The sequence below is a fragment of the Choristoneura fumiferana genome, chromosome 4 (assembly GCF_025370935.1).
Source record: "Choristoneura fumiferana chromosome 4, NRCan_CFum_1, whole genome shotgun sequence".
NCBI lineage: Eukaryota > Metazoa > Arthropoda > Insecta > Lepidoptera > Tortricidae > Choristoneura > Choristoneura fumiferana.
This window is the reverse complement of record NC_133475.1, coordinates 19576894-19590908: the sequence shown is the minus strand read 5'-3', so window position 1 is coordinate 19590908 and position 14015 is coordinate 19576894. Positions and strand designations below refer to the sequence as shown.

Sequence of the window (14015 nt, the reverse complement as noted above, 5' to 3'; positions counted from 1 at the left end):
CATATATCCTCATATATTTTACGACCAATGGCCTATGGTTAGAGAACCTGACTACGAAAGCTTAGGTCCGGGTTCGATTCCGTGTCGGGGCAGATATGTATGAAAAATACGAATGTTTGTTCTCGGGTCTGGTGTTTACTATGTATTGAAGTATGTATCTATATAATTATATTATCGTTGCTTAGTACCCCATAACACAATTGCTAAGCTTACTTTAGGACTAGGTCAATTGGTGTGAATTGTCCCGTGATATTTATTTATAATTTATTTATTTATATCTCGAGGATCGTTCAGCCATTCAAGCCATAAAAAGGACTAAAAAAATAGAAAAAATGGACAAAAACGTAACCCTCCATCAGGCAGTCGGGTAAAACTGGGCGCAGTCTAAAATTGCATTGCGGTAACCCAGTTACTCTTAATCGTGCGACACCTAATTTTCGCATGTCCAGCGCCACGATATTTTGTCATCAAAACTGCTATACTTAATTACACTATGTATAATATCTCTACAGGATGTCCCGGATCATGGGACTTTAAATGAAAGATTTTGAGCTACTTTTGTTTTGTAACATTTTCAAATGACAATTTCAATATAAAATAAAATAAAAAAATAAAAATAAAAATCATTTAATTCGGAAAACGGGTGCCATATGTTGTTAGTTATTAGTTAATGACAAAAAAAATAAAAAATATGTGTCACTATTTTCATAATCTTATCGTCGTTGCTGTTGGTTCTCCTTTAATAAATTAGATAATAATCCCACCAATATTATAAATGCGAAAGTTTGTGTCTGTTTGTTTGTATGTTACTTCATTACGTCTAAACCGCCGAAACGATTTAGATGGAATTCGGTATACAGATAGTTTGAGTCCCGAGGAAAGTCATAGGATAGTTTTTATCCCGGTAAATTGCATAGTTCCTGTGGGATAGCGATACCGAATTCTACGCGGACGGATTCGCGGGTAACGGCTAGTAAATAAATTAATTAATTTATTAATTAATAACTTAAATTTAGATAATTTATTAATCCTCAAAGTTCAATGGCTAAATCAGTGTATCAGACATGAAAGTATTATCGCTGTCTCATGGCATGGGGGGCTTTAAATAATTAGACATTTGCAAATGACATATCTTCAAGATAAATATATTTTATCAATGTGCCGTCGTTTTTGGTAGCCGGGCCGCTGCCGGTGATTAGCTATAGCAAGACCGGTCTGAGTGGAGAGCCTTGGGGGAGGCCTATGTCCAGCAGTGGACGTCTTTCGGCTGACATGATGATGATGATGAATGTGCCGTCAATTTTGCATACATTGAAAATCACATCTGACCACAGCGCTTAAATGCAAGGTTTGATTTCAGTCACACACACAACATAATAATAATAATAATAATAAAGCCTTTTATTTTCCAAATACTTACAGGAGTTTCTCTACTTATTTTCCTTTATAATTATAATTAGCAAGTTGTTAGTATTGTTAGTAATTCCTTAGTTTATTTATTTGTGTTAGTACTAGTTTCCGTAGATTTGGACCCCTCTCTGGGTGTAGGCCTCCTCCAGCTTGTTCCAAGTCACCCTATCTTCCGCTTTTTTCAGCCAGTCTTGTCGTGGTTTATGTTTTGCAAAGCGTTCGTCAGTTCTAAGTATCTTTCTGTTGTTGCTAAAGATCTCACGTTGTAGCAGCAAATTTTGAGAGTATTGTTTTGTTTAGGGTACTTTTGTCGTTTTCTTCACACAACATGGCCAGTGTTAATTTTAAGCGCCGTGGTGAGACATCCTGTATAGTGAAGCGTGACACGATGTCACTTGTAATAAAGCTAGTTGTGTGTTATATTATATCCTACTCCCACGAGAACGGGTGTGGTTAAATACAATTTTTACTTTATCGTTGGTTAGCAAGTGTGCGACCTTGTCGTAGTTATACTCAGATTTTTGTAAAATTCATATTCGTAGTGTAGCGGGCAACGGCTAGCTTTATTTTACGCAAAAAGAGGGGTGTTATAAGTTTGACTGTCTATGGCACCGTAGCTCTTAAACGGGTGGACCGATTTGAATTCGGTTTTTATTTAATTGAAAGCAGGTTTTCTAGCAATGGTTCTTAGACATGTTTTATCAAAATCGGTTGAAGTGACAAAGTCGGGGTTTTACAACTTTTTATTGGTTAGGTTATAATTAAATGAAATGGTTTTATTTGCGAGGTAAGTTTGGTAGTTAAGTAGTTAACAGTCCGATTTTGAAAAATAAAGTGGACATCATCATCATCATCCCAGCCTATATACGTCCCACTGCAGGGCACAGGCCTCCCCTCAGAATAAGAGGGCTTGGGCCATAGTTCCCACGCGGGCCCAGTGCGGATTGGGAACTTCACACACACCATTGAATTGCTTCGCAGGTTGGTGCAGGTTTCCTCACGATGTTTTCCTTCACCGCAAAGCTCGTGGTAAATTTCAAATGTAACTCCGCACATGAATTTCGAAAAACTCAGAGGTGCGAGCCGGGGTTTGAACCCACGACCCTCTGCTTGAGAGGCGATGGGTCAAACCACTAGGCCACCACGGCTTACGTGGACAAAGTGGGCATGTAATGGACATTATATTATTTCCGTATTCAGTCAAACAAATTAATAAAAATAGCTAACACGAATCGCCGCCTCGAAATTCAGAAGTGTTCAAGAAGTGCTGTGCTTTAACAGGGTTCACGTTTGACTCTTGAAATGCAATCAAGTTTAAATTTGAATTTTCTTTAAAAAACGAGCCTATCAGTCTCTCAAAGGGCCGGCAGCGCACCTGTTATACCCCTCGTGTTGACAGGTGTCCATGGGCAGCGGTGATTGCTTCCCATCAGGTGACCCGCATGTTCATTTTATATATCCTCCCCCTCTTATACATATATGAAAAAAAACGCTGACCGCCCCGCTTCCCTCCCCGCTGCCCGCCCGCGTCCAGTTCGCGGCCCAAGACGTAAACATGTTTGCCCAATTTCTAGTTCATTGATTCGATATATTGTTTGAAGGGAACGTCGTTGATTATTAATAGGTTTCGTGCGAAGGTTTTGGGCAGGGCTTGTTAACGTTACCAAATTCACACTATAAGTAACGTTACATAACGGTAAAATCATAAAAGTACCCAGTACCGGTATTAAAATATAACGTTAATTGATAACTGAACATTATAGTATCGCTACCCAATTAACGTCACTTTAACCGGTAATTTTACCGGTAAACTCTTAGATTATATATTTACTTAGATACACAGTCCCGAAGAAAAGTTTCTTACAAACACGGTCAACGTTACATTTGCAGCTATATTCAGGTAGATGCCAATATAACTAATAATAATTCCAATTCATAAAATTGCTCTGTATGTACCTAGTATTTACTGATGAATCAATAGAACTTACGAAAAATAAGATATCCCATCCTTTTTTCTCATTTTTGAGCCGGTATTCACACATTTTTTACGCAGCATTAAGCCATTGTTGACAAATGACACGATCTATGGTCAAAACAAGACTAATCATAAAACTCGGAACACAGTTGAAAACTTCCGAGTTTTATAGTACCCATTTTTTCCGTCTGGTTGTGTATCTAAGTAATATATAATTTAAGGGTAAATTAAGTTTACTTTAAATTATGATTTAACGATACTTTTGAATTAACGTTAATTTTATGAATAGCTGATAACGTTACCATTTTTATACCGGTAAAAAGTTGTAACCTTAAATCTTTTTAACAGCGATAACGTTACCAACTTTTTAACGGTATTTGAAGCCCTGGTTTTGGGTATGCGAAAGTTTTTTCTGGGGATTATTATGTCTATGCGCTCAGATTGAGAGCACAATGACAGTAGGTAATCTAAGTAAGGTGAGGTAAATAAATTACAATTGAACTTCAGGAAATTACAGCTATATTTAATTTTACGCTTGCCAGTGCTTAACAGTGGACGTCCTACGGCTGATATGATGATGATGATGATGACGAAGGTAATAAACAATACTCTGCTCACCCGCGATCTTATGATAGCTACTTTTATGCAAGAAATGTGTGTTCATGCAGTTCCTCCACCTCCACACTGTAAGAACACACACAAATCACACAAACCCATCAATCACCACCATCACACTACACTGACGCGTTTCGAACTCAACCAGAGCTCATCAATCAGAGACACATTCTCAATGGATTTAAAAAGCTCTTGTGTAACTACTACCAGATCTGGTAATGGTGAACAGTTGTTTTGCTCTGAAAATGAGCTCTGGTTGAGTTCGGAACGCGTCAATGTAGTGTGGTGGTGGTGATAAGGTTTGTGTGATTTGAGTGTTCTTTCACATTTCTTGCATAACCTTAGCTATCATAAGATCGCGGGTGAGCAAAGTTAATGGTTTTAGTTCATTAAAACAAGTAAGGTAAGACGAAAATGTGTCTAGTTTAGTTAATAGCTAGCTAGTCAGGCCGTCAGTCCTGATGATCATCAAAGTGACGTCTCCTGACTTAAATTGCTCACCGTCCTCGGTTCAATCTCATTGACTTACAAATTCCCTCGGTGTCGGACTCAGGGTAACCCTCTTTTGAGCAATGTCGCACTCATATAGGCCAAATGTATAGAGGAATTGTACAATAGAGTGGGAATATCATACAATCGTTACTAATATTGTTATGTACGAATTGAAAATAATTTATTTCCTGTATCCTTACATATGATGTACGTACAAGTGGTGGTGATGGTTATTTTGTCCTAATGGTCTTCTTTTTTTTCCAAATTGATTGTCTGTTTGTTCTTAACAATGAATCTATGTACATGATAATGGTATCTACTGGAGACTGTAACACAATGAAAACTAACACAGTCTCCAGGGTTCATATTGTAATTATACATGTGTTTTGAACAATAAAGATTTATCATTATTATTATTAAATTATCACGGAATTCCACTGATACTACAGTCACCAGCACCAATACCTGACACAACAAACGTGCACAAATATCTGATACGACTCTATTTCCAGGGCCGGAAGGACGTGTCAGGTATTTTTGCACGCTCCGCTGTGGCAGATATTAATGCTGGTGACTGTACTGCGTAAGTGACAATCCACTAACGTGTTGCAGAATTAGCTCATATTTCCACACTATCTGTTGATTACTCTAACCCAAACTATCAATGAATATAATTCCTATTAGGAATGACTGAAGATTTAAATTTGCAATGCAAATTTAACGACACATTTGCACATATCTATGCATGCCCATGCATAGCTACCTACATAATAATATAGTCTACATTTACCTAGTTTGTGTCTGCAGTTATGTCACCGATATTTTTTGTTGTCCCTCAAGCCCTCTCATTCTGAGAGGAGGCCTGTTCCCAGCATAATGGTAATGATTATTTTTGTGTAGGTCGTAATGGGTACCGTAAACTGCTTCAACTTTGCCCTCTGGCCCCAACATTGCCTTATTCTATTTAGAGTCGATAACTTAGCACTCTTATAGGTTTTAAACTTTTATATACACGGGAATTATTATTACGGGGGGATAAAAGTTTAAAAACCTAGAAGGGTGCTAGTTATTGACTCTAAATCGAATCAGGCAATGTTGGGGCCAGAGGGCAAAGTTGAAGCAGTTTACGGTAACTGTACAAAAAATCAGCTTTCCGAGTTCAAGAATTTGGGCTAGGCAGTGATGAGTCAGTCAGTCATTCAGTTGTTCTATTATATATGTAGGTATCTATTATTGTTTTGATATCTACAGGTGTTATATAGTACAATAATGCGTTGTAGCTATAAAGGGTCGGCCGTAATTACGTAAGGAATTACGTGAGCATAACCGGCTTGCTGGTTGGAGAAATAACGGGTTGTAAAAGAAAAATATCATACCTTATAGAAATATAGTACAAGCTAGTGTTTACCCGCGGCTTCGCACGCACGCAGCACGCAGCACCCACACACACACCACACACACACACACACACACACCACACACACACACACACACACACACACACAAACACATCACTTTAAAACATAAAGTAGGATTCTATACAAAGTAGGATATTGTCTAAGTTCGCACTGCTCTCACAAGTAAAATACCTTAATTTTGGAAAAAAAGCAGGGCAGGATATCAAGAAGCCTCGGAGTGTCCAGTTGGGCTTCAGTATTCGCCGGTTAGCTGCTCCGAGGCAGAACGGAGTGGACGTTAACAAGAAGAGCTGGATTGAAGTAGGAAAAGGAAGGACTGCGATAGCCAGCCCTGATATCACAAGTAAGTCAGTGAAATAATTAGCTATCACCGAGTGAATAAGTCTTATTATTTCTAGATGAAATAAAATTTCGGCTTACGCCTTGCCAAATAGTAGAGCGAATGACCGGAAAAAACAAAATAGAATCAATCATTTGGAATTTTGTTTTATTGTAGGAAAGTTCTAGAATACTTGGTTTTTTCTTTTATGTTTTTATTTAAAGTTTTTTTATAGCAGTGGGGTTTTTGATTGTTTTTAATTTCTTCATTTTGAAGTACAGAACAGTAAAAATGGCAATAAGAGACATGAAAATGACTCAATATTCTGAGAGAATAGCTTTTTATGTTCAATTCAAACATCAAGCTGTAATTGTTGCATGTTGTGTGACATAAGAGTAAAACTGACACGTAATAGGAGCAATAACTTCAACAAATGTTGTTTTTCCTGCTCACGCGCTCGTGGGAACTTTTGGTCGGGAAATATATCATTATTTTCTTTTCATGTTTTGTTTCGTTCTTTTTCCTATGAGGAAAGTAAGTTATGAACTCGAATAATTGGAAAGAAGTGTTATTAAATATGAAAAATAACCGTGTAAATCATCGTGTTAATTTCATCGGTTAGGATTATGGAGTTTAACTTAGATAAACAAAAAATATTGATTTAATATTATATAACACTAGCCGTTGCCCGTAACTCCGTCCACTTAGAAGTATGAAAAATAGTTTACATTATAGAATGTAAACAATTTTTTTTTTACGAATATACTTACACAAAAAAAATCGTAATAATCGGTCAAGTTGATTAGAAGGAGTTTGGTCACAATCATTTTTTGACACGAGAATTGTATATATTAGACTAGCCTTTATGTTATCTGCATGCTTATTTTCTATTTTAAACCCGTACAACCGTTTTAGCGCGAAGAAGTAATAAACACGCACACACACACACACACACACACGCACACACACGCACGCACGCATATTTATCAGGATTCGTCTATGGCTACTACATTTTCAACTTCTACAGAAGCTTAGTACCTACTACTTTGATGAACGATACACCTACTATCAAAAATCCCTTAGGTACTGTCACTTGACCTTTCATAAGTATATACTCGTATTACGTCTATCACAATACAATACAATACAATAACTCTTTATTGCACACCAATACAGTAAACAGTACAGAGAACACAAGTATATACATAGAGATTCACGTACATATATAATATCGTTCTGCTCTCCTCACAACCAATATTTTAATAAGCAGATATATATTATTATTAGCGCTTCGCTATATTTATAAACGAGGGTTCCTATCACACAATAGATCCATTAAGAATACAATAATAGTACCCCATCTATTTGCACATGTGATTGCACTAGGACCGTGTAATAGTTTTAAAATATCGTTAATTAATATTGAAATTAACCATTTTTTTATCAATAAGTCACCGCTGACCATAGTCACCCGAAACACGAGGAAAATTACAGGTTTTTGAGACTGATAGGCTATCTAACTAATGTCTCTAATCTGGTAGCAGGGTGGTGTGTGTTGCTCTGAAGATGAGCTCTGGTTGAGTTCGAAACGCGTCAGTGAAGTGTGGTGGTGGTGATAGATGGGTTTGTGTTCTTACAGTTTGGAGGTGGAAGAACTGCTTGAACACGCCTGTTTTGCATAAATTTAGCTATCATAAGATCGCGGGTGAGCAAAGAAATTCTTTTAGTTCACTGTTAGGCTTGTTTTAAAAGATCCTTAAGTTGTAACTAAACTGCCACAATAAAGATGGTGATTACGAAATGATTATCGAAAATATAAACTAAAACATAGATGCACAGAAAAACCATAATTAAAAAACCCCCGACACAAAACAACGCCAGCAAAAATAAAAAAAAACGCCTGAAAAAAAACGCCGCCAAAAAGACTATGCTGATTTCCCGCAAAATTGGCCTAAGTTAATTTAGTATAAGTACCTAGTAATATTTTTTTATCTAAGCGTCGTCGGTGTCGGGGGACCGCTAAGGTAAACAGGAAATTAAAGTAAATATGTTGTATTTTTTAGCGGTTCACGGTTCATAATGCCCTCCACGCCGCCAGAGACAGAAATAGATGGAAAAAGTTCGTGCGAGAGAAAATGATTCAGAAACCCTTCTGATACGACCCTCATTACTGAGGAATACGACACAAGGAGGAGGATCATATCAAACACCCGCGAGCTAAATGCACTTTCTAATACCCGAATGACTTCATATATTAGCTTCGATAAGATAACCATTACCCAACTAATAAATCCGTTTTATCAAATTCCCCGGGGCCCAATGTTCCCGCTTGCCCCTTTAGTTGGCCCTATTCTATTCTATTGTTGCACAAGAGCCCTTCCCCCCTTCCCTTACGAAACGTGACTATGACAAAGGGGTACAATAGGGACGTAGACAACAGGGCTTTAAAAAAAACGTTACGTATTTTTGGGGTGACGATATAGTGTGATAATTAGAATGGGATGTTAGATGTCGGTTAGACAGCTTTGTTAGGTTGCTTTAACTTGCTTGTTAGAAGATCCGCTCGCTGGTTATTCTCCGGACAGTTAAGGAGTGGTATGCTCTGCCAGCTTCTGTGTTCCCTGATCGCTACAATCTGGCCGTCTTCAAGTCTGCGTTCGCAAGACCCGCCATTTTTTGCTGATTTGGGACCATTTTGTGACATACAATTTTCTTAAATTTTTAATATATTTTTATTCTGCTACGCTACTTTGTCATGAATAAATGATTTCTATTTCTATTTAATTGTGCGAAGCGGACTAATTGTCCATATTAACGCTATTTGTCTATTCAAGATCTGAATTGACATGATTAGATAATTGTCCACTACGTTTAGACGCCATCTTGTTTCCTCCATCCGATTACAAAACAAAAGCGAATTACTGCTCTCATGCCTTTTGTTTTTAAATAACTTTTTCTACAAACACTGGCTGGATTTGTATTTGTTCTCATCGATTCAAATTATTTTTATTTAGATTAAACTATAATAACATTACCGTTTTATTCTCTTGATCTAAAAATAATATTGAAAAATTTTCACGTTCCTCTGTTTTCTGAACTGCTTACTAATATTCTTTTTTTTTTGTAAAATTTGATCTTTCTAAATAACGTAAAATCAGTCAAGTGCGAATCGAACTTGCACGCCGAGAGTTCTATACCTTTCTAAAAATCAACAACTACTACGTTTAGGTACCTGTTTACATTCATAAAGTACAATCGCTGGCAGAAAAATTACAAAGTTCATTTTTTCCTTAATGTCGACTCACGCTTGACCGGTCCTTGTTATTTGTTGAAATACGGCGTATTTGTGCCTATTATCATCCAAGTGCGAGGCTCCTTTCTTATCAAAATATTAGAGCTAGCCGTACCTTCTGGATTCTTTCATTTCGCCGTCCGTATAAAACAAACCACAAATTTGCACGCACCACGAAATTAGTCAATAAATAGTGTTTCAAATAAACATAGAGATTAAAAACGCCGCGTGCGTGCGAACGTGTAAACACATGGACGTTACAACCGCATTTACGACGGCCGGTTAAATAACAGAAGACGATCAAATGACCAACGCTCTCGTGCTAAACGCGTATGTCACTTTTGACGCAAATTAAACTGAAACAGTTCGAAATATTCACAGTTCCAACACTTTCGAATTCGCATCACTAAAACTATAGCTTAAGTATTATAATCACAACATGACGTGATTTTGAATGAAATGTTTATGGCGCTGAATATCCACTAATTTATTGAAATATTTTGTCAGCAACTGTTAAAATTCTTGAAAAACATTTACCTTAGTAATTTAAAAAAATATTCGTATGTTCTGCTAAGTCGTCAATTTTTTAACTTCTAACTCTACTTCGTAACTTTTATACTAGAAATGAAAAGGGATATTTACAATACACACATACATAATACATTGTTGTGTTTCGGCGTGGAGAGTAAGACAGCCGGTGAAATTACTGCACTTGAACCCATTTAGGCCTTAGTTGGCAACGCAATCTTCATATGTTGCTGTCTATGTCGACAATTCTTACCATCTAACTCACTTCTCTTTTGCCATCCAGTCGAATAAAAAAAAATACACACAGCAAATATAGAGTAATCGATTCTACTCTCGATTGTAGCAAACTAATTTCAGATTTTCAGTTATTTAAGACGTCAATTAATTTATATTATAATCGTAATCATAATCGTAGTATTTTTATAAGCTTTTATTTAGTTTCACCCGTCCCGTTGTCTGTCTGTCTGTGTGTCTGTAATCAAATCTTGCAAGTTAAATTCGACCAACTTCCAGTAGTTGGATTGACTTGAAATTTGGTATACTTATGTAACTTGCGTGACAATACAATAATCTGGTAGTGACATCTTGGTAGTCCGTCCACAGGACGGAACTCTTCAATGGTTAATGGCATCGTCTGGAAATTTGGTATGCAAATGTAGTTTGGGTGACAATACAAGTACAGTCAACGAAAAGGACAATCAGCAAAAAAAAGTTGTAAGTATTAAAATTGAAATTTTTACTGGAAACTTTTTAATTACAGAATACAGAATACACGTTTTTCTAATGAATCAGAGTAATTTTTGATGCGATAATAACAACAAAGTGAATGTTTTTTAGCTAAATATCTAAACTTCTTTTTTTATCGAACAGCTGACAAACGAGCAGGCGGGTCGCCTGATGGTAAGTGATCACCGCCGCCCATGGACACCTACAGCGTTATTAGGACTGCGGGTGCGTTGCCGGCCTTGCAATAGGCAATACACTTGCCTTTTGAAATCATAGCTAGATGGAAAAACCCCAGCAGCGAGTCCATTTTTATTATTGGCCTCAACTGTGTGTAACAAAAGTTGTTTACTAATGTAGGATGAAGGATATTCCATTCGTGTTTTTTTTTAATCGGTGACATCTCCAAAAAATGCTCTACGAGTATAATAAAACACTTGAAGAAACTAGCATTTTATCTCTTTATTACTTAGTAGGTAAATGCAACTGAACCTAGCCTGTGGAATCAGTAAAAAGTTATAAAAATAAGAAACCTATAAGTATTTTGATTTCAAAAATAATTTTTCATTTAGTACAAAAAAAAACTCCTAGTTCAAAAAAAGCTACTTAATAATATTATTTTTGGGGTTTTCAGGGTTAGAAAAAAAAACTGAACTCTTATAGAAGCTCGCGTATTTATCTGTTTATCCGTTTGTCACTGCAAATATGCCCCGAAACTACTAAACCGATTGAATATAAAATTCTTAAACATATAAGTCGGTAATTCAAAGACGTACATGTAACGTAAATAAATTAACATAAACATGAGATTGCTTTTGAAGGCTTAATTAGAAAATTAAAAAAGGGTTTTTTTTTGTGAAAATCTCAAGTTCCTGTTCTAATAATTAGGCAAAAATTATCATTCCCCTTATCTCCAAAAATACTGGGCCTAAAATTTAAAAATAACAAAGAAAACCATTCCTATAAAAACGCGTATAAATTACAGGAAAACCTATAAGAAATCTATTTTATGATACCTAAAGGAAATTTCCGTTATTCTTACATCCGTTCCGATTTTTCTAATGTTATTATGACTGAAGAGTTCCTAATTTTTGAAATAAAAACCGGCCAAGAGCGTGTCGGACACGCCCAAAATAGGGTTCCGTAGCCATTGCGAAAAAATTAAGTAATATTTTTCTAAGGATTTCCTATTTTGTACGGAATATTCCAAGTTTAGGTATATTTTATACCTTAGGCTGCTATTTACTCTTAAACTACTAATAATTCTCAAGAAAACTTAACCGTTATAGTTTTTATTGTAAGTTTGATATACTTACTACCATCCTGAATTTTTTCAAATTTTTCCACCCACCGGTTTAGCGATTTTAATGAAAATTTGCACTTTAAAGTTGAATATTTTTCAAACAAATCACTGAACCGAAAAATCGTTTTAGCAACCCCTTAATGGTTTTAAAATACCTATCCAAAGATACCCCGCACTACAAGGTTGGATGAGAAAAAAATATCACCCCCACTTTACGTCTATAGGAGGTACTCTAAAAAAATTGTTTTAATTTTTTTATTGTACCATTTTGTCGGCATAGTTTACATATATATTCGTGCAAAATTACAAATTTCTAGCATTGATAGTCCCTGAGCAAAGCCGCGGACGGACGGACAGACAGCCAGACAGACAGAGAGATATGGCGAAACTATAAGGGTTTCGTTTATAATGGTGACTGGTTTGTTAGATTATATAATGGTTTGTTAGTAGTTAGTATTAAATACAAAAAAAAATACAAACTATACCGTTAAAATATTTAAAATATTATTTTTTTTCGTAATGTTTCGTTGTTTTCGGTTTTTTTAATGAAGCTTATTTTCACATTCGCATTTTTTCTGAGTCGCATTTTTCCAGTCGCGTTTTTCCCCAATCCCAATCGAAACAGAAATAAAAGGGCCAAAACCACCCAGGATAGGAGCTCCGCGTGAGCTCCGTCGATTGGGATTGGGGCGACTGGGGAAAAATGCGACACAAAAAGAATGCGAATGTGAAAATAAGCTTCATGAAAAAAACAGGCTTGTAAAAATAAAATTAGTGAAAAAACGCGAAATGAAATTTTGCTGCAAAGAAAAAATATTATGCAAAGTAGTTAATAATAAACAATTCACCGGATAATAATTATCAATACTCCCACACAGTAATATTGGCGATAATTTACCACATTAGTCCTAAACAATGGTCTTATTAGGCAGTAATGCTTAATTTCAAAACAAACAAAATCAAAATGCCTCGTATTTTGCAATTTGTAATACTTTTTTTTCAAAGAATGAAACTGCTGTATTTTTTAGATTATTCACTAATAACCAGAACAACCTGTCGGTTATAAGGCTATCTTCACAACAATGTTCACAAACACTAACCTTCATCTTTCTCAATACTTTCACTCTAAATCCCAAGCGATGCTCAAACTGCATTTAACATTATCACACAATTCCAGTAAACGAAGCAGTATCGTACGTCTGATTTGCCTCAAGCAACAGGCTCTATGAGATAAATCCCTAGCCTTTAACTTAAGGCAGTCAGGCCGCGTGCACTCACCGCTTGGGCCGTTGTTTACACGTCCACGCTCATTGTCAGAGAACTATAAAAAGTTACCTATTTGTGACGTCTATTCCATTGTTCTTTTAATTGTCGTTGGCGGGAAGGGGTCGCAACACGGGGTCGCGATGGGGTCGCGGGTCCGATGCCCACGGCGGCTGCGGCGCGACTGCGGTGTAGTGCGTCGCCTGCCGAGAGGTTGGACGAAGCTTCGCCGAAATACGGGATGAGTTGTTGTACGGGGGAAGATCGCGTTGGAAAATTTGCGGAGGTTTGGTTGTCTGTTATGAGCCGAAGTATTTGCGAATATTCGGCTGTTTGATAAAGCAAACGCGTTATCGCGATGTGTGTGGCCGTGTATTAGAATACTGATGAAACGAAAGCTGAATGGGAGGAATTATCGTAATATCTACGATGAGAATTTATACATCTTTTAACCAGTTGACTGGAGTGGCACTCGTAACAAGCCAAATTAAATCTTCAGCTTAAATTTAACCAGATATCTGTTTTAATTATTAGTTCGACTATTAAAGTTTGAAAATTACCTACACAATTAAAGAAAAAACGAGGAACTATGTTTTTAAATTGGTTTCAGAATATTTTATGTTGTCATAATCATAATACTTTTTATAGCTATCTATACATATACATACATTTAGTTC

General features: G+C 36.5%; 1 protein-coding gene across 3 annotated transcripts in view; it reads right to left on the bottom strand.

Moving 5' to 3' along the window:
* superdeath (Suppressor of ER stress-induced death) overlaps window positions 1-13522 on the bottom strand; it is an 84098-nt gene extending 70576 nt beyond the window's left edge. The window contains exon 1 of one of the 3 annotated variants that reach the window (XM_074087203.1): window positions 13354-13522. The gene's annotated coding sequence lies outside the window, so the exon portion shown is untranslated. Of the gene's footprint in view, window positions 1-13175; window positions 13267-13353 lie in introns of those variants that run through there. The other 2 variants (XM_074087202.1, XM_074087204.1) reach the window with 2 other exon arrangements.
* Between the last annotated feature and the right edge of the window lie 493 nt (window positions 13523-14015).